General features: G+C 35.1%; 1 protein-coding gene across 1 annotated transcript in view; it reads left to right on the top strand.

Annotated features, from left to right (window-relative positions):
- The first annotated feature begins 354 nt into the window (after window positions 1–354).
- The window catches only part of LOC106094962 (proton-coupled amino acid transporter-like protein CG1139), a 48,749-nt gene continuing 34,162 nt past the window's right edge, over window positions 355–14,941 (top strand). Inside the window, exon 1 of the mRNA XM_013262208.2 lies at window positions 355–484. The gene's annotated coding sequence lies outside the window, so the exon portion shown is untranslated. The remainder of the gene's footprint in view (window positions 485–14,941) is intronic.

The following is a 14,941-nucleotide window of genomic DNA, read 5'->3' as shown; positions in this document are numbered from 1 at the left end:
CGGGCTATCAAAAATCTGTTTGGATTTAGCCAAAACGTGAGCTTTTTTTAATTGAAGTATACCAAAAAAAACAAAAAGATAAAACTAAATTTTAAAGAAAATCGATAAAGGATTTTGAGTTTTGAAAATTATTTTTATAACAGATTAAAAAAGTAGAAGCAAATTAAAAACAAAAAAATCAAAATAAAAAAATAAAGTAAACAAAAAAAATTAAAAATAAATAAAAACTTAAAAAATTCAAAATAAGCAGAAGTAAAAAAAAATTGAAAAGAAAAACAAAAATTAGAAAAAACAAAAAAAAAACCATTAAAAAAAACTTTATAAAAAATTAAAAAAAAATACAAACATAATTAAAAAAAAATACAAACATAATTAAAAAATAACACAATTCTAACGAAGGTCTATTACTTCAACAAAACTTCATGAGAAGAAGGATCAAAACCACTTGTTATTGAATATCTACAATAAATTGACCAACAGCAAGGTAAAATAATTTTTTAAAAATATTTTTTTTCTTTTCAGTGATTTTTCCATAATCAAATCTTATCGCTTAACATAGTAATTCTCATGGTGATTTAGATCGATTTCATTTTTTTCTTTTGCTAAGTTTAACTAGAAAGAAACTTGCTTTCATATTTTTTGAAATTTTCACAGATTGTGTAGGTTGGTCTGGAAGGAAACATAGGCTATATAAGTTTTTGATATCGGGTGGGGGACGGACCCTCCCCCTTACCTCAAAAGAACTACCCAAAAATAAAAGTGGACCGATCGGGACAATATGGGATTCAAATGAAAGGTATTCAAGAGTAGAGTAAGATTTTCGTAATAAAAGTTGGGTCCAAGTAGCTGGGGGGCCGCCTCAGCCCCAAAACCCCTTAAAATAGGTTTATTTGACGCTCATGACAATATGGGACTCAAATGAAAGGTATTCGGGAGTAGATTACGAATATGATCAGGAAGTAGGAATAGCCTTTATAATTTATTGATAAAGGAAGGGGGCGGACCCTCCACAGCTACCCCAAAAAACACCACCCAAAATCAAAAGTGGACCGATAAGGACATTATAGGTATCAAGTGAAAAGTATGCGGGAGTAGATAACGAATCTGGCACACAAATTCATATTGAAGTATAAGGGGCTGCCCTACTCCCACAAAAACGCCCAAAATGGGCATATTAGCCAATCACGGATATATGGGACTCAGTTTCTTTTTGTTCCGTATAGACTGAAATACGGCAGAACCGATTTTCTCGAAATTTTCGCATATTGTGTATGTTGGTCTGAAAGGAAACATAGGCTAAATAATATTTCGATATCGGAAGGGAGGCGGGGCCTCCCCCTTAGGCCAAAAGCGCCACCCAAATTCAAAAGTGGCCCGATCGGGACAATATAGGTATCAAATGAAAGGTATTGGAGAGAACTCATTTTCTTAAAATGTTCATAGATTGTGTAAGTTTGTCTGGAAAGAAACATATAATATAATTACATAATTTTTAGATATCGGGTGGGGGAGGCCCAAAAACGCCACCCATATCCGAAAGTGGTCCGATGGGCACAATAAGGGTATCAAATGAAATATATTGGAGACCAGAAAACGAATATGGTATTAGTATTTGGGTCCAAGTACCCAGCGGGGCCCCAGATTATGAGCAGATTATGAATATGATATTAAAATTTGGTTTCAAGTCTTGGTGGCGCTTTTTCTCCTAAACGGCGTCCCGTAGTGCGACACCTCTTTGCGGAAAATATTTTAAATGACCATGCATGGCATTGTACAACGCATATGTCGCCAACATGAAGAGGGGGTAAACACCTCTTTATCCGATGTTCTCTCCACGATTCGAACGCGTTTAGCGTCATTGGCTATAATGGCACGAATTCGATATTCGCATTCAGGGCAAAGTGTCCTCACCCTAAAAAGATATTAGAGAGTTAAAGAAGAAGCAGCGGAGCGGGACCAGCTCGGCTAGTCTTATATATAAAAATCAATTTGTGTTTGTTTGTTTGTGTGTTCCTTATAGACTCAAAAACGGCTGAACCTATTTTCTTGAAATGTTCACAGATGGTGCATAATGACCCCGTGGTGAATATAGGGTACTAAATTTTTTGATATTTGAAGGGGGGCGGACCCTTCCCCTTACCCTAATTTTCAGAAACGCAAGATCTCGGAGATGGGTGGTGCGATTTAAGAAATTTTGTGCGATCTCTAATAGTTAACTAAAAACAAAATTTTAGTATCCCAATTTCGGATGGGGTACCTTGGGGGCCGCCCCACCCTAAAACCTACCAAATATATATAAAGACATATCACGACAATATGGGACTTTAATGAAAGGTAATTAAGATTAGAAAGCGTATCTGATATCCAATTGTCGGACCAAGTTTAGGGGGACCACCCCAAACCCCAAAATTAGACATATTTACCGACCATGGCAATATGAAACTCAAATGAAAGGTATTTGAAAGTAGAGTACGAATCTGATATTAAAATGTGGGACCAAGCTCCTGGCTTCCACCTCTTCCCCAAAAACATCCCCTAAAAAGGACAAATTTACGACCATAGCAATATGGAGCTCAAATCAAAGATCTTTGGAAGCACGAATCTGATATCAATATTCGGGAAAGCGTGTCTGTGGGATAACCCCCATAATAAGAAGTATTTGCTGACCATTGCAATATGGGGCTCAATTTACGACGTATTTTAGAGTAGAACACGAATCTGATATATATTTTCAGGGCCAAGTCACTGAGTGGCCAAACCATCCCCAAAACAGTCCCCAAACCGGTCATTATTGCCGACTATGAAAATATGAGGCTCAAATGAAAGGTATTTGGAAGCAGACCACGAATCTGATATCAACATTCGAGACCAACTGTCTAGGGCACGTCCCACCCCTATAACAACGCCCAAATAGGACGTATTTGCTCACCAAGACAATTTGGGTCTTCAGGACAGTGGAGCTCGATATTGATAGTTATTAGGGCCCATACCCCAAACCGGACATATTTGCTAACTTTAGGAATAAGTGATTTAAATGAAAGGTACTTGAGATTAGAAAACGAATTTCATACCCAATTTTTAGGCCAATGGCAACATAGGGTTCATTTGAAAGGTACTTGAGATATATGACAATAGAGCACGATGCTGATATATTTTCAGGGCTAAGTGTGTGGGGGACCACCCCACTCCCTAAAACACCCCTAAATCGGCCATATTTACCGACTATGTAAATGTCGGTAAATATGGCCGATACCCACTTTTGGGACCAATTTTCTGTGGGGGTAGCCCTTGCCCAAAATACCCCACAAACAGCAATTATTTACTGACCATCGCAATATGGGGCTCAAATAAAGGTGCTTGGGAGTAGAATACGAATCTGATATCCAAATGTGGGACCATGTATTTGGGGCACGACCCCTTCCCCAAAACACCCCCCAAAGGGTAGAAATTTACCCACCATGCCAATATGTGGCTCAAATGAAAGGTATTTGAGATTTGAAAACGAATTTGATAACCATTTTTGGGCCAAGTGTTTGGGTGACGCCTATAAACTCTCTTTAAAGCAATGGCAATATGGGGTTTAAATAAATGCTATTTGAGAGAAGAGTACTGGGGGACCACCTCATCCCCGGAAACACCCCTAAATTGGACATCATGAGAATATCGGGCTGAAATAAAGTATTTTAAGAATGGAGTACATCTAACATCCAAACTCAAATGACATATTGTACATTCGTAGTACAATAAAGATCACATGGGATACAGATAAAGCCACTTATATTGTTATACTGTTAGTCAAGCGATATGCATGTTATTTCACTAAAAGCTCTTTAATTGTCGAAAATAAACATTCAAAGGATAATTTTGTTCCATATAAAGTAAAAGAAGGCGCAGTGGAGCGGGTCTGGTTCAGCTAGTATTGTCATAAAAAACCGAAAATTAAAACACGCTTAACACAGCTAAAACCTTACTAACAAATGTGTACGGTATGCAGATTCTTAATATATATTTATATGCATATGTATGAATGTGGGTTTCTATACCAGCATACATTTATAAAAATGAATAAAAAAATAAGTTAATATAATAAAATGATATTGCTAATTAGCAGTTATTCAATTTTTATTATACACATTCACTCACTGCACAGTGTTATTGGTACATATAAGAAATGGAATGAAGAAAGTTATTTAAATGATTTAAATAAATTAAATCAATTTAAAAAAAAAAATTAAGTTCAAAGATATGTTTAAAGATGAACAAGAAGAAAGGAAATTAATTTGGACTGGCTGAACTTTGGATACCAACAAACATGCATATATTTCCAAAATTATAAATATAGATTATATGGATAATGAGAGAAGATGTAAATTATTACCCTAAGATTACTCGACCCAATGAAGAGGTCTTTTTGGTTACTTCTTCAAAACAGTAGTCAGATCTCTTTTAAAATAAAAATGTAGCGTGATTTTTCAAACATCTTCTAGCTCAAGATCATATTCTATGCTTTCTATTCAAAGAACAGCATAGCAAAGAACTGATAAAAGTTGAGCAAGTGTGTGTTGTTATTAAAAACTCTTTGACTGGCTTGGTGGATCATGATTTCTGATACGCCTTGTATCTTCATCGACACCTTTGACAAATTGATTAAGCCAAAGTGTTTTGAATAATAACACACACTTGCTTTGGCTTAATCAATTTGTCAAAGGTGTCGATGAAGATACAAGGCGTATCAGAAATCATGATCCACCAAGCCAGTCAAAGAGTTTTAAATAACAACACACACTTGCTCAACTTTTATAAGTTCTTTGCTATGCTGTTCTTTGAATAGAAAGCATAGAATATGATCTCGAGCAAGAAGATGTTCGAAAAAAACTTTTAAATCAAAGTAAAAGATCGTATATATAGAACAAAACCAAAAAAACTGTAGCAGATCAAAATATTCTACAAAGTCTTGGTCAAAAAATTTTCTTTTAGGTGTTTTGTATTCATAATCGTTGGTATCATCCTCTTTCCATTTAATTCACCGTTGAAAAACTTTCACTGCTTCCTATCCACTCTTCTGACACTTGTAAATTACTAGCCTCTTCATCATCATCTTAAGAAAGAATTATATTCTTCCCCAAGGCCGGTAGAGTGATATCAGTATTATTCAACTGATTTCATTGGTTAAGTGGTCTTACACTGATAGCAGTGTTATTCAACTGATTTCATTGGTATCAGTGTTCTTAAAAAGTGTTTAAAAATGTTGTTAAAAATCATACGCAGAATGAAACTGAAAAGTGTGTTAAGTTCGGCCGGGTCCAATCATGTATACCCTCCACCATGAATAGTATTTGTCGAGTTCTTTGCCCGGTATCTCTTCATAGGCAAACCAAAGATAATGGATAGAGATGGGCGATGGGTAAATACCCAAAAGGTATTTACCCGGTAAATTAAGTAAATACCCGGGCATTTACCTATTTATACCCAAAAGCTGGGTATTTATAATTTTGTAGATATCTTGAGTTGAAAAACATTTTCCTAACAACTTTTGATGATTTTCTATTCTTTGTATATAAACCTGACCTTCTGATCTCAAAAAATCGTATTTTAGTTTTATATAGCCGCTATATAGACCTGGTCTTTTTTACAAAGGCTCAAGAAGTCAAGATCCCAGATCGTTTTAAATGGCAGCTATATCTGGCTATGGACCGATTTGCACCATATTTGACACAGTTGTAAGAAGTCATATCTTAACACGTCGTGCAAAGTTTCAGCCAAATCGGATAGGAATTGTGACGCTCAGAAGTCAAGATCCCAGATCGGTTTATATGGCAGCTATATCAGGTTATGGACCGATTTGGACCATATTTGCCACAGTTGTTAGAAGTCACAACAAAATACGTCATACGAAATTTCAGCCAAAACGGATAAGAATTGCGCCCTCTAGCGGCTCAAGAAGTCAAGACTCCAGATAGGTTTATATGACAGCTATATCAGGTTATGGACCTATTTAAACCATACTCAGCATAGTTGTTGGAAGTCATAATAAAACACTTCATTCAAAATTCGGATAAGAATTGTGTCTTCTAGTGGCTGAAAAAGTCAAGATCTAAGATCGGTTTATCAAAACATGGACCGATATAGCCCATTTACAATCCCAACCGATATAAACCTATAAGAAGTATTTGTGGAAAATTTCAAGCGACTAGCTTTACACCTTCGAAAGTTAGCGTGATTTCGACAGACAGACGCACGGACGGGCATGGCTAGTTCGACTTAAAGTGTCATGACGATCAAGAATATATATACTTTCTGGGGTCGTAGACGAATATTTCGAGGAGTTACAAACAAAATGACGAAATTAGTATACCCCCATCCTACGGTAAACTAACATTGCCATTTCGTCTGTTACACCTCGAAATATTGGTTTAAGACCCCCATAAAGCATATAATCCGTATCGTCCGTCGGTCGAAATGTTATTTGTTCCCAATTTTGCACTAATGTTTTTAAGCTCTTCATTCCCGGATTTAACATCTTAGGCATCTGCATTACATAACATATGTTTTTCTGTTTTAGAACTTATTTCCTCTTCCTCATTACAGTTATTCCAATTAACTCGATTTTTTTATTCCCATTTAAATTAAATCCAATTTTAATTTACATTTAAATTTTACTGATGATGGTGGTAATTATGGCGACTCGCTTGAAAATGAATTTGTATTTAATTATATTTACAGCAATTAACTTAGCGAAACTGACAAAAAGAAAAAAAACATGTTTGTCATTTGTAAAGAAAAAAACCAAAAACTAAAATCAAATTATAGTAATCAACATGCGAAAATGTTTGTCATTTTGAAAAAAAAGTACAATCACTGTAATATTGCGCAGATGCAATTCAAAGCAACACCAGCAGATATTTTATTCCGACCTAGGCTCCCCTATTTTTAAATTTTACAGCAATATCATCAAAATCTCATTTTTCATGGGGAAGCGCATTCTGATTCTTAAATACGTAGAACATTGAAAGCGTTTAGAGTAAAAAGCAAAGTGTAGGTAAAACTTTGAAATTTTAAGATATAGAAGGAAAATACACTCTTTAAAATATATAAGTACATATAAAAAAAAATACGGCGGATTTTTTTTATTACTTGTATCAAAGGCTGTATAAAACTCTTGTATATCCGTATTAATTACAACACAAATGCTTCAAAACAAAACATTTTTTAACTTTTTTTTTTCAATACTACAAAAATACTCATATGAGACCATTTTGTTAACTGAATCTCTGTAAAATAAAACCCTTGGAAATGTTTACGTCTCTCCACGAATAAAATAAAATACCAAGTTTTTAAGATATTTTGTTTTGTCTTTCGCAATAAATGCAATTAAGCAGTTTTGTCCTTGACCAAACTGTTGTATGAATAAAGAAAAATTACGCTTCAAATAAATACGACGGGGGCTTGTTTAGGTCGATACCTTAGCTTACATATTCATGAAAAAAGAAAGTAAATGAACAGACGGACAAATCAATAAGAGATAACCAATGCTGACTTAAGAGGTTATTGGCAACCTCAATGATTTCCCCTATAAGGGAGAATAAGCCCACATCATCAAATCAACTATTTTCTGTCTATCATTAGGATTGCCAAGATATTCTATATTAGGGATCGGTTATCTCTTATCGACTTTATTCAAATTTGATGTCTTGACATCTGTCAAGACAAGATACCATCCTCCTATAATTAAGTATAATGGTAAATTTTGGTACAATAACAAATAATGGAGTAAACAAATGTATACTATCCGATTGTTTAAGTGTCCCAAAGTGTCCCACATTAGAGTGTCCCAAAAAACATTTATTTTCCTTCTGATCCCAATAAGAAAAATATGAACCATTATGGAGATCGGTTAACGGTAACTCGTGCCGCCAAGACGCTAGAGCTAGCAAAATATCGATGGCACTATCGATATTTAATTTTTTGCCTGAATATCGATTGATATTTTTTCGATGGATACTATCGCAAAAGTTAAAGTTTTTGCAAAATTTAACAAAAATAAGCAATCCGACACTGAATGCATTCTTTAAGATACATTGCGCCTATAGGGGGCGCAATTTTCACCCGATTAGGCTTACATTTTGTACAATGATTTCTCTCATGACTTCCAACTAACTTCATTAATCTTGGTTTTATTTGGAATGTGCAATGATATTTCTTCTATTTAAATTGCACGAAATTCGGTATGAAGCAGAGATGTGTATGTGAGCGATTTTTCACTCACGATCATGCACGCTCATGAGACAAAAAAAAATATTCAAGCAGTCTCACGCACGTGCACGACTCACGAATAATTTGCGAATTACGGTTGAAAAAATATTTTTCCATGAAGCGAATATTTTTTTGCAAATGTCGACGAAAAGTAGGAGAAAATAGGCGAAAAGGTGTACTCTTCTTATAGTGAGGAAAATGGCATAAAAAATTATATTAGCAAGCCTTAAAACCATTATGGCTACCATTCCGGCATAATTTTTTGTTTGTTTTATTGGTTTAAATGGCTAGTTTTTATACCCTCCACCATAGGATGGGGTATACTAATTTCGAAACACCTCGAAATATGCGCCTAAGACCCCATAAAGTATATATATTCATAATCGTCATGACATTAAGTCGATCTAACCATGTCCGTCCGTCCGCACGCTAACTTTCGAAGGAGTAAAGCTAGGCGCTTGAAATTTTGCACAAATACTATGTTTTAGTGTAGGTCGGTTTGGATTGTAAATGGGCCAAATTGGTCCATGTTTTGATATAGCTGCCATATAAACCGATCTTTGACCGGTTTTGACTTCTTGAGCCTTTAGAGGGCGCAATTCTCGTCCGATTTGAGTAAGATTTTGCACACCACGTGGTATCACTTTCAACAACTGTGCTAAGTATGGTTCAAATCGATTCATAGCCTGAAGTAGCGGTCATAAAAACCGATCATGGCTCTTGACTTCTTCAGCTTTTATCTTATCCGATTTGGCTGTTATTTTGCACGTGATGTTTTGGTATCACTTTCAACAACTGTGATAAGTATGATTCAAATCGGTTTATTACCTGGTATAGCTGCCATATAAACCGATCTTGGATCGTGACTTCTTGAGCCGCTGGAGGGTGCAATTCTCATCACATTGGGATGAAATTTTTTATGAGGTGTTTTGTTATGACTTCCTATAACTATGCAAAGTAGGGCGCAATTTTCATCCGATTTAGCAAAAATTCAACAGCTTCTCCCATGACCTTCAACATACGTGTCCAATATGGTCTGAATCGATCTATAGCTTGGTACAGCTCCCATATAAACCGATCTTCCGATTTTGCTTCTTGAGCCCCTACAAGACCGAAATCTTATCCGAATGGACTGAAATATGACTTCTACAATGTTCAGTATTCAATTCATTTATGGCCGGAATCGGACTATAACTTGATATAGCTCCAATAGCATAACATATCCAATAGCATACCGCGCTAAGAACTGGACAAATGCGATCCATGGTGGAGGGTATATAAGATTCGGCCTGACCGAACTTAGCACGCTCTTACTTGTTTTATTTATTTCCGAAAAAATTAATTAAAAAAAAAAATAGAAAACATAAATATTTGATTGCTGTTAAATTTCGCTCGCGAAAAAATTTACCTTTATATATTAAAAACAAATAACGCTAGAAGCGTTCATTACATTCTCGCCAGATTTCTTCACCATCTAACATAGGCGCCAAGTACAGTCTAAATCAGTGTAGAACCTTATATAGCTCCTATATAAACCAATCTCAGGATTTGAATTTTTGAATCTCTAGAAGGCGCAATTTTTACATGATTTGATTGAAATTTTACAGATGGCGTGTTTAATGATTTCCAACAACTGTGCCAAGTGTGGTTTAAATTATTGATTTATGACTCTGAGTTAGTCAAAAAACGAGTTGTAAGCTGCACGAATGTATTTAGTCGGTTTTTTAGTGCAATCACATTCAATTTCTTCCTTCAGCGTATACATACTGGCGTATTTTGTAGTCCTAACCTTGCTCTCTGAAATGAATTTAATAATGGACCAGAAATAATCGTGGATGGAGAACGAAATTCACCTCCATTTTTTATGTAAACCTTCTCATGATGTAATCCTTCATATGTTCTCATGTGTAAACCTTTTCATGTTCTCATGATGTAAACCTTCTTATATTGTAAATCTAGTCATGATTTAAACCTACTCATGATTGAAAACTTCTCAAGATATAAACCCTCTCATGATGTAAACATTCAAAACGTCGATAAATGTGTCCGCAATTTTTAACTCCTCTTTTATAAGCAACCCAATTTTTCTAGCAAATTAAAAAAAATGTTTTTTTTCCATATTTTGTAAATTATTACATATGTATTTAGTGAATTACATTACGAGTATGGTACTAAATTATTCTGTTTAACCAAAACAACATCAAAAGACTGTTATGAATTCATTGAGGTCATCTGATTAGCTTTTTTTTTTTGAAAATAAAAATATAAAAGCAGACACAACAAATTAATGCCAAAATTTCACCAAAAATTAAAACATCTGCATCTTGATGCATTTTTTACTAAGAGGCTCCCAAAAAATCGTAAAAAATACATTAAAAAAGGTTTGTGCAAACTTTCTTTAGGACTTTTTCTCTTAATTCCCTTCCAAAAAAAAAAAAAAAAAAAAAAAAGCAATTTGCGCGCTTGTACGTATAAATAATATGAGGTTTAGGAATACATTACACGCCCATACCGTATGATGCATTCCTACCTTAGCAACTTACAACATTAATGATGCTGCTTCCTTTTCTCATGTGGCGACATAAAGGCCACATCAATGATGCCTACTGCCCGTCTGTCTGTTATGTTTCTTTTTGGCTTGCTGCAAAACGACAAAGCGGGTGCTATCCCAATTGATCCATGGTCTGCACAATACAAGGAAACTTGTTTTCTTCGATTTGACTTATTTTTCCAAGATTGATTTGTGATGCGTACTAGTTGTAAAAGCTCTCTGAATTGTTGGCAAAACTACCAATACTTTGGTTTTTAAATTGCGTAGTGGTGCGCGTGAAGGTAATAAAACGTTTCACCTGATGATCTCATGGGTTGCCGTCGTTAGACAATTTTTTATGGTTCAATAAAAATTTTGCAAAAAAAAAATTCAAACAAAAATAAGACAAATAAAAAACAAATAACACAAATAAATAAAAACAAAAATAAAATAAAAAAGTAATAAATAAATAAAAAAAATAATATTAAAAATAAAATAAGAATTAAAATAAAAATATATATAAAATACAATAAAACTATTAAAATAAAATAAATAAAGAAAACAAAATAAAAGAATTAAAAACAGAAAAAGATAAAAAATAATAATAAAAAAAAGTAAAAATAATGAAAACAAAAATAAAAAAATAAAAGATTAAAAAATTAAAAAAATTTAAAAAAATAAATAAAAAATAAATAAAATAAAATAAAATAAAAAATAAAATTCAAAAATAAAATAAAATAAATAAAAAAAAAAATAAAATAAAAAAACTTCGTTTCGTCTGAAACCGAATTCTGCACCTTTCCATTCCACACCTATACAGTCCACCGATTCGTCCAAGATGGGAGTGATCCCGACTTGTTGTTTCAATACAAATCCTAAGGATGTTTTGCTAGGTGAGTCAAAATGGGTTGACTTATAGTGCTAAAGCTGTGGTAGATGCAGTTTCGGAGGGCATTCTCATTTCGGAAAACTTGCCAATTCCGTGAAACTCCCATTCAAGCGGACTTCGGCCACAATTTCTGGCTTAATTAACTCCATTTCTGCTTCTTTCAACAAGTAGTATACATTTACAGTAGGGTCTTCCTCAAATAGCAGCAGTCGAAATGACTATCGACATCTGCTTTGGTGGTACTAAAGCTGGCAAACTATCGATAATCGCTACATTCGATATTTTCGATAGTTTTAATAACAAATATCGATAGTATCGATACTATCGTTAATTTCGCATCACCTATATTTTACTCGAAAATGAGAAGTAAAAATCAGGAGATCGATTTATATAGAAGCAATATCAATGCGCAGACCAAATAAAACCAAGATTAATAAAGCCAGTTGGAAGCCATGAGTGAAATCATTGTACAAAATGTTAGTCTAATCGGATGAAAATTGCGCCCTCTATAGGGACAATATATCTTAAAGGATACACTAAATGTCGGATTGCTTACTGTTGTTTAGTTATGCAAAAAATTTTACTTTTGCTAAGTATCCATTGGAAAAATATCAATCGATATTCAGCCAAAAAATTAAATATCGATAGTGCCATCGATAGGTGGAACCACATTAATTGGGCAGCCTTCCTTCAGCGACTATAGATATTGCTGCCTACTCTGGGCTTCCTTATATCCCTCTTGCCGAATCATATTTCTATCGAAGCTCTAAGGTAGATATGCTCCTAGGGGCAGGTATTCGAAATCCGATTTGTGGTTCGCTGATAGCCCAGGAAATAGTCATTGGCTGGATCTTAACGGTTCCCGTTCCTATCCAGATCAAGAACTCTTATTCTACAAGGCGACTTTTTTTATCCCCTGATGACCAATTTTGTGAGTAGCTGTTTTCCCGTTCTACGAGACGGGATACTAACGGGAGATATGTGGTGTCCCATTTATGCAGTTCCCGAGGAAACTAGTCTGGGCGATTCAAAGAAAGGCTCAATGACCCAGTTTCTTAGAAACGAGACATCTTTAAAGAATTCCTGAATTCAAGTGCGAATATTACAGTGTCCTTAAGGAGTATATTGGTCTGGTGCAAATGAGTATGGTCTCTCCTTCGGATTCTGAGAGTTCTTGTGATGTCTACTATCTGCCACATTACGCCGTTATGAAAACCGGAAAGCACGGCTACAAGAGTAAGGGTAGTGTTTAATGCTTCATCACCCACATCCAATGGGACTAGCCTTAACGATGTCTTGAACCTCGGGCCGATTTAACAAAATTATCTGACGTTTCTGATATTGAGATGGAAGTTGTTCAAATTTGTTTTCAACGGCGACATTACGAAGATGTATCGCTAAATTCTCGTAGATCCGAAATATACTCCATTCCAACGTATACTTTTTCAAAGTAGTGCTAGGTGACCGATCCGGAATTATGAACCCATCCGGACTGTCACTTTCGGAGTGAGTTGCGAACCAGCTGGCAGCTGGACTCTGCGCCAGGAGGACAAATATCCCTTGAGAAGTGAGATTTAACGCAACTCCATGTATGTGGATGATGCTCTAGTTGGGGCCCCCACAATTTCTGCTGCCAAAGAGGATAGGAATCAGTTGGTCAGTGCTTTGGAGACTGCCGGGTTCACCATGAGGAAATGGACTGCAAATTGTGACGAAATTCTATCCGACATTGCCAAAGACGATTTTCTTACATTAGATGATAACAGCACGTCAAAGACATTGGGCATTCACTGGAATGCAATGTGAGATTTCTTTATTTCTCCATTCAATCATTTTCCGAGTCCACTTCCTATTCGAAAAGGAAGGTGCTTTCTGAGATATAGAGGTTAATTGATTCTGCCAAAAATAATTATGCAAGATATATGGACGGAAAAGATTGATTGGGACGAGAGTAATTGATTCTGCCAAAAATAATTATGCAAGATATATGGACGGAAGAAATTGATTGGGACGAGAGTACTTCTCCTCGGATTCTGTCTCATGGCATATCCTTTCCGACTAATTATCCAATTACAAATTCCATTAAAATTCTATATTGGATCCACTATACTCCTGATTGCGCGATTCAGTTCCATGAGTTCTGTGATGCATCTGAGAAAGCGTATGCAGCAGTCCTACAGCGGTCAAAAAAAGTATTCATCATTCAATGTTTTTTTTTTTAATAAGTCTACAAAAGACAATTGGAATAAAAACATATTAAACTAATGATGCAGTAGTGCTTGTGTGATATATATGTACACAATTTCATTGTTTTTAAAGAAAAAAATAGTATTTATTGGAACAAAAAGGGCCATTTTACAGCTGAACACAAAAAATTAAACAAAAAAAGTATTCATCATTGCAAAAAAACAAAAAAATAAATAACATAATTTAAAAAAATTAATACTTTGTTATTCGACCACCGCGTCTTATAACTTCTTTTAAACGGTTTGACATCGATTGGACTAATTTAGCGGTTATATTTTGGTCTATATTAGTCCATTCCTCCATTATCACCTGTTGCATTTGACTCTTGCTCGAAAAATTGCGCGTTCTCAATTTGCGTTCGAGATGTTCCCAAAGATGTTCAATTGGGTTCAAGTCGGGACTTTGAGGAGGAGTTTTAATGACTTTGGGGCAGTTATACAGCATCCACATCTTGGTATTTAAAGCAGAATGTTTGGGGTCATTATCTTGATAATATTGAAAGTTATTACCAAGCCCAAGTTTTACAGCACTATCTTTTAAATTCCTCTTTAAAATGTCAATGTAATACTTATGATCCATTACTCCATTAATAATTTCAAGATTTCCCGCTCCTGAAGCCGCCATACACCCCCAAACCATTAAACCACCTCCACCATGTTTTACAGTAGCAACTGTGTTTCGTTCTTCAAGCTCTGTATTTGGTTTTCTGTACACTATGACCTTTCCATCGCACCCAAAAAGATTAAACTTGCTCTCGTCTGCAAAAATGACTGTTTTCCAAAATGATTCGGGCTGTTTTACATACATTTTTGCGAAGTTTAGCCTTTTCACTCGGTTTATTTTATTTATAAAGGGCTTCTTACGTGCAGTTCTTCCTCTGTAACTATGCCTTTTGAGTGTATTTCGAATTGTTTGTGTAGTAACTTCCTTCCCTAAATATTCCATAGTGTTTTTACGAAGAATGGTCGCATTTGTCTTCGGAGTTTTCTGAACTTGCCGCACTAGCCAACGCACATCTCCAA

The sequence above is a fragment of the Stomoxys calcitrans genome, chromosome 5 (assembly GCF_963082655.1).
Source record: "Stomoxys calcitrans chromosome 5, idStoCalc2.1, whole genome shotgun sequence".
NCBI classification, from domain to species: Eukaryota; Metazoa; Arthropoda; class Insecta; order Diptera; family Muscidae; genus Stomoxys; species Stomoxys calcitrans.
The sequence above is the reverse complement of the archived record's forward strand: the minus strand, read 5'-3'. Positions and strand labels throughout refer to the sequence as shown.